This window comes from Thamnophis sirtalis, unplaced genomic scaffold (genome assembly GCF_051295495.1).
Source record: "Thamnophis sirtalis isolate CommonGarterSnake01/CBP01778 unplaced genomic scaffold, rThaSir2_p1.2 scaffold_6, whole genome shotgun sequence".
NCBI lineage: Eukaryota > Metazoa > Chordata > Lepidosauria > Squamata > Natricidae > Thamnophis > Thamnophis sirtalis.
The window spans coordinates 22,036,209-22,043,558 of NW_028261386.1; the positions used below are offsets into that span (position 1 = coordinate 22,036,209).

General features: G+C 38.6%; 1 long non-coding RNA gene across 1 annotated transcript in view; it reads left to right on the plus strand.

The window, feature by feature from the left end:
* LOC148044897 (uncharacterized) overlaps positions 1–2,124 on the plus strand; it is a 2,671-nt gene extending 547 nt beyond the window's left edge. The window contains exons 2-3 of the long non-coding RNA XR_015697125.1: positions 132–247; positions 1,936–2,124. This is a non-coding gene — a long non-coding RNA (uncharacterized LOC148044897). The remainder of the gene's footprint in view (positions 1–131; positions 248–1,935) is intronic.
* Positions 2,125–7,350: the final 5,226 nt, after the last annotated feature.

Sequence of the window (7,350 nt, forward strand, 5' to 3'; positions counted from 1 at the left end):
GGCTGGTTTTCTCCCCACATGCTTGTTTTGAGTGGCAGGAGAGACATCCAGCTCAAGGTGATTTAGGATTCTTCGCTTTGAAGATTAACAGCTTCATATGTGCCTCTCTCTGTGTTACATGCTCTGGAAAGAAGAAAGAGAACCAACCCTGGAGCCCTTATGAAAACTGGAAAGGGGGCAGCACTTCGCCAGAAGATCTTGCAGGTTTCCTTGTGAGTTATCTGCTCACAAAGTAAATGGGGCCAAGGTACTACTATCAATGTTTTGTTTGATTAGTTGTACCACTAAACATATTGAAGCTGGCTTTATTGTTTAAAAAAAATCTACTACTCTATTGGCAGTTGTTCTCTAAGGCTGGAGATATAAGCCATTCCTCCATTATGATTTATAGTGTTTTCACATATACTGAAATGATATATGAACCTCAGTGGCGCAGTGGTTAGAGTGCAGAACTGCAGGCCACTTCTGCTGCCTGCCCGCTGCCTGCAATTTGGCAGTTCAAATCCCACCGGGCTCAAGGTTGACTTAGCCTTCCATGCTTCCGCAGTGGGTAAAATTAGGACCCAGATTGTTGTGGGCAATATGCTGACTATGTAAACCTCTTAGAGAGAGCTGTAAAGCCATGTAAAACGGTTTGTAAGTTGAAGTGCTATTGCTATTTCTATAAGCCCTGCCTTAATTTAATTTAATTGTTTTAGCATAATGATGGTTGGTGACTCTAGGACAGTGATGGCTAACCTTTTTCAGATCATGTGCCAAAAGCAGGGGGGAGTGCAAGGGGGGGGTCATGCACGGGCGTGCCCACACCCATAATGCTATGTGTGCGACCCCGCCTGCATGCTTCCGGTTTGCCTGTAAGGCCATTTTTCACCCTCTGGAGCCTTCATGAGGCTTCCCTGAAGGCTCCGGAGGGTGAAAAACGCCAAAAAAGAAGGCTGAAGTCATCTGGCCAGGGCGTGCATGCGTGCTGGAGCTGACAGTGAATGCCTCGCGTGACCTACAAATGGCTCCGCGTGCGACCTGTGGCACGCGTGCATAGGTTCTCCATCACGACTCTAGAAGATGCTATAAATTTCTAGTGGGAAAATGAACAGAAAGATCCTTTCTCTGATAAAAATTCAGCTGGCTACCACTCTGCAGGCACAATATGTGTCTCACCTATCAATCTGTTTCCTACTTCCATCGTCTATTTCCATACATTATGCTCTTGCTAATAAGGCAGCTGCATAGAGGACTTCTTTGGACGGTTGTAATGTTCAACACTGTTTCCAAAGAGCTATTTTTATTTGCAGTGAACTGAAATTATGCAGGACCTGTTACCGGGAATTTCCCTGTCAATCTTAGCAAGTAGAGGAGCGTGAATTTGGTCCTGAATTAGACGGGGTACATTAGCAAGTAAAGGAGTCTAAGTAGGCCACAGAGTATTATCTCTGGCACAATTTTCTTTAGGTACTGTAAAACTGTACAAATGTTCAAGCAAGACACTCAGTTTGAGGGGAGGGGCATAGATTTCTTTTTATTACAAGGTTACTGTAGTTAACAGTCAAGAAAGGTTGACAGTAAAATAACAATAGCAATAGCACTGATATACCACTTCATTGTGTTTTACAGCACTATCTAAGTTGTTTACAAATTCAGCATATTGCTTCCAACAATCTAGATTCTCATTTTACCGACCTTGGAAGGATGGAAGGCTGAGTCAACCTTGAGTTGGTTAGGATTGAACTCTTGGCAGTGAGCAGATTTAGCCCGCAATGCTGCATTCTATCCACCATGTGGTGCATCTAAATCAGATGCTTCAGTAGCTATTGATCATTATTTTTGTATCCTGAATCATAGATTTTAGGACTACAAAGTACTTCAGTTTTAAAATCAAAAAAGATTTATTGAAGCATGCAAGATTGTAAAAGTAACACGTGTCCATCCTTTTCCCAGGAGCAAAAGTACCAATTACAAGCTACATTGCTTATGCTTTCATGAGAGCTGGTGTGGTCCAGAGGATAAAGTTACTAAGGATCACTAGAAATCAGACTCCTGCCTTAGCCATGAAACTGGCTGGGTGTCTTTGGACCAGTCACATATTCTCATCCCGTGATATCAGCCTAGGTTGATAAGCCCAAAAGTAAAATTCCTATCACAGGCAAAGGATCAACACTAGGTTCATCCCAAAAAGTGGACCCTGCACTTGTAGAAAAATGCTACGAAGAAAAAATGTTTATGGCTAGCCTTATCAGGATGTCCCTGAACAGGAAGAAAGTCAAGAAAGATCTCCAAGAACCTGGTCAAAATCCTAAAATGGGATTTAGTGAAATGGGTCCAACTGAATAGGATGAGCAACTATTGCAAACAGTTCTATGGATGTAATAAAACACATCTTATGTTGGATCAATTAAGAACAGCTTTTAAAATTAGTTCTTTGCAGGACATATGAGATGTCCATCTCTGACATAGATTTTAAAGTCGTTATAGTGTAATAGTATCATTGATTGTTGATGCGTCACAATGGTGAAAATAAAGAAAGGATTTATATTGCCATAAAATGATTGCATGACACAATAAAATGGCACAAATCAGTAGTTGAGGAAATGGTCTTTCTTTGTTAGGAGGAAACCCATCACAGTTTGTATTGGTGTGTGTTGACAGGATTTTTTGGGAAGGCAATTTGGATCCCATTCCACAATATTCCCTTTGTCTTTATGGAAGGCTAGCATGGTCAAGGCATCCTGGTCTCAAGAGGGATACTGTTCCATAGGGTTGGTGCTGCTACAGAGGTCCAACAAGATGACATTAATGGAAAAAACCTGGAACATGGGTTTTAATTAGGGTTTAATAGGGTTTGGCATGAAGCTTTGACCCAAATGGGGCTCTTAATGTTGGGTGATCTAGGGCAGCCCAGGAGATCATGGCAGCCATGGCAACTAGAGATCTTTTTTTTTCTTAAGCCTTGAATTAGGATGTTTCAGGCTGGTCTCTTTTTAATTGAGTAGGTGTTGATGTGGAAATATGTTGGTCCTCAGATTATTAACTGCTTTTATTTCATGTTTTTTCTTTTAACTTTGTGAAGCTCAGTAGTTGTTTTGGAATTGGGTGACCTAGAAATTTAACAAACAAACAAACAAGCTACCTCACTTTCTTTTTTCTATGTCTGGTTCAATTGTCTTCCTTGAAGCTTTGTTGCCCGAGAGTTCTACTGAAGCAAGATAAGTTGTTGTTTGCTAACAGGATACTGACAAGCATTGACCTCAGAGAATTCTGGCTACAAAATTAATCAGGTCAGGGTAGGAAAATTAGGCCACTCATTGAACAAATCTTATAGAGCGTTTTGAAGTCTGTTATGATGTATTTCCTAGTTTATACAATCATACTAAAACACAATTTATAAACCATAATGAGATGGCTCATAAAATGGGTTAATTAAAAACTAAACAGACTATATCAAGGCTTATTGCAGGAAAAGGCTACTTTTCTGCAGCCATAAGTCACATTTTGCATTATAATAAAATCAGCCTTCGGGAATTACAGCAGATGTTACCAATACAATGCTGAAATTGAAAAAAAAAAGTTTATACTAGACTGACACATGAACATCTGAACATCAGAAAGTTAGAAAAACAAATCCCACAAATTCTACTTAAGGAAATGTTAGAATATTTTTATATGTAATAAAGGCTAGTGTATTACTGGGCCATAGGTTTATCACAAAAGGTGGTAAACCTATGCCCCAGAAACCTATGGTAAACTTTCTTCTAGTAAATCCTTCTCTTTTAAAGACAAGCCACTATTTATAGCAAAATTTAATATGTTTCAGAATTCATATCATTGGAAAAACATTTCGTCTAATCCATCTATGAAGGATTTAATAAAGTCATTTCATAGCATCCCTTTCTATGGTTCAACACTTCATTGTCAACAGCTGTGCTCTAATTTCCTTTACTCAGCAATCTGCCTGAATAAACATATCCTCATGTTAACATGTCAGATGGCATACAAAATAAATTGTTAATGTATATTTGCTTTGAATGTTTCATAGTTTGACACCTTATTATGCCTGTTTACTTGAGAGCTTGTCCAGTTCCCAAAAGTCTTATCAGTTCCTTAGTATGTTAAGAAGGTCCAATCTTTCAGAGTCCTCATCTTTCCTTAGGTAAGATGAATTGTGTCCACACAAGGTCTGTATATATTTCAAAACATCAGCATTATCACTAGACCTGGATCAGGGGGTTTATTGCAACAATAAATAGGTCACAGAAAATGTTCTGACAGGCATCAGAGGTATGTGGGTCTTGTCCTTTCCTTATTCTATTATGTTCTTTTATAAAGTGTTATCATCTAAAATGTTTGAATATACCTTAAACCAGGCATGTCCAAAGTCCGGTCCTGGGACCAATTGCGACCCGTTTTCAAATTTTGAGCAGCCTGCAGCCTCTTCTCCCCACCAGCTCAGGCTATCACTCAACCCCGCCGGCCGGCATTTTTTCCTTCACCGCACTTTAATGTTAATGGTTCAAAGGATGTCAGGCCGAATGGTTGGCCCCACATATTTTCACCTCACCAAATCTGGCCCTCCTTGCAAAAGGTTTGGACACCCCTGCCTTAAACCTAGAACTGACAACATAGCACTTGAAGTCTCTATGAAACTTGTAATCGTCTGATGGCTACAACTATGGTATGGTATTCCAAAGTAAAATTCAAATTAATTTTAGCTTATTTTTATTGTTAAGAAAATGGCTGAAATGTAGGTGTTATATTAGTAAAAAGTAATAGAAACAAAGAAAAAAGTGCAGAAAATAAAAAAAAATAGGAATGTAGTAAAGAAAAAGAAATATATATAATGAAATGACTACCCATTCATAACAATTTTATAATTTATCAATTTTTCTTAAAATACAAATGATCTTCTCAATCCCAATATGTCCAACAATAAAGTATGTCGCCCATTCTAAATTAGTAAGTTAATTTAAATGTTGTTCTCTTCTAATTATAATCTTTAGTTCCTTCTAGGGTATGTTCAACCTTCAAAGTCTCAATCTATTATGGTTTTTAAAAAAAGAATTCAAAATAACAGTATTTTCCCACAGGAAAGATTCTTATAATTAATTTCAAAATCTTACTTCAAATTCCCTTGAACCCTTAGGCCATTTCTAACTCTCCTAAGCAAGAATTTTTAAGTTCTTAAACATGCATTTAAAATTTCTTTCATGGAGGATTGAAGAATATTCTCTTAGCATTTCAAAGCTTCCTAAAAGCTGAAAAGCAATTAATAAGCAATTTCCAAAAGTGATTAGAAAAGGAAGTATACAACCCACCCACCCCCCAATGAATATAAAAGCACCAACTGTGGGATTTGGTGAAGGTGGTGTTCCTCATTTCCCATTGCTTTAAATTAATCAGAGGCCACTTTCTTGTGCTCTCTTCATGAGGAAGAACCATCTAGAACCTCCCTGTCCATGTTTTGAGAGGAACCCTGAAAGATCACTCCATTTGTCATCTCATTCTATCTACCTAGCATTCTAATTTTTACAAGTTGTTGGCTCTACTTTCAGTGGAACCATCTTCCAATTCACACTTCCCCCATAGAAATCCCTGAAACCCTCTTAAGATTAAAGATACTAGAAGATTTAGGCCAATTTTGTGCTAGGAGTATTGCCTTCTAATGTGCACTTGGCTGAAACAGCTGGGTCAAAGATGATATAATTTAATCACATATATTGGAATGAAATACAATTAACTAGTGAACTTAAGACAAGGTCAGAATACTTCAGGAAATTAACTTTTGTTGAGAAAAACACACTGAAGCATCATAATTATAGGTAATAAAGAAAATAACAATAGTTAACTGGCAAGACAATAGGGGCCTGTAGGGTGGCTTAGTGCAGTGTACTTTAGAAAAAAAGGCAGAAAATTACTTTAGAAAAAGGCTTGGAAAGAAAAGGCCACCCAACAATTGTTTTGTTGATTTGTTCCTTCCTGTAGATAATTTTCACTTTTATACTTTCTTCTTTTATATTCTTTTCCCTTACTTTCCTTTTGGAACACTTTTCCAGAATGCACAATATAAGACAAGGTCACCTGATGATATGCTTTAAAATGCCCTATAATAGAAGAGGGTGCAGCAAAAATCTATAAGATGTTGCATGTAGTAAATAGGTATTTTCTAGTGTTGGAAGAAATGTCCTTCTGGGTTCAGTTCCAAGGGGGGAAAAGACATTAGAAACATGGAAGCTGCTTGGAAAGATGGTTTTAATGGTGGACAGGACTACATGGTTTGAGGTCCTGGGGAAAAGGGGGATCACATGCCCCAAAGATGTTGAAGAAGGAAAAAAAAGAAGCAGAGATGCTGAGTCCCTGGTTTTATGCCCTCTCTGGGCTTTGAACTTGAGCTTATATTCTGATTGGTTGTCAGACTTCCATGGGGCCATGCAGGGGCAACTCTGTAGGCTGTCTCCCAGGCTTGCTTGACTTACTGGGTGATTATGTAATCTCCCCAGGTGCCCTGTGGTGAGATAGGTAAAGGGCTAATACTATCATGCTTTAATCCCATCACCCTGGAGCTGAAGGGGAGAGATCTTTGTTATGTAGAATAGACTGCCCCAGGCCTTAATGGCTCATTGACAAAAGTGTGGGTGGGGATGAGTTTCTTCCCCCCTTTTAGGGGGAAATATTCTGCCCTTTAATATTTCCTAAAATATTTCATTTTTCTATGAGAAGTGTGGGTGCTAACTTCGTATACTAGTTACATTCAAAAAGTAGCTTCTAAAAGCAGACATCTATGAGGACATATATAAGATGGCAGAAGAGCCTTCACTTTCCATTTTAAAAAGTGAAATGGATCTAAAATCCTTTTTGCAATCCCTGCCTTTTGGAATCCTGATACCATGGAGATGTTGTGTTTTCTGCAAAATGCCACATAGCTGTACTAATATGCACCAGGACAACTGTGAGTGACTCTCTTGTAAGGAACTATCTGACGGAATCCTTTTGCTTTCATCCAACTCTCTTCAGCAGCATCTTCTAAGCTTCTTCAACCTGAAAAGCCACTTATCTTCTCAGTGGCTTTCATTTGGTCATTATTGCATAATGTCTATGTAGTTGAGCAGTATCTAGAGGACTACAGGTTCTTACAACATGGATGTCCAACTTTTTGGCTTGTCTGGACTGCATTTAAATTGTTTCTTTACAGCACTGAATGTGACATTTAACATGTAGGCCCTAAATTTTTAGCTCTGTCTCTATACTGCAATTGGATATCAAGCGCTAGCAAAAGCAAATACAAAACCAGCAGCACCGTGAGTGATTCACTTAGAAATATGGTAATGGTAGGAAGACACCATCAAACTGGATGGTGCAGAA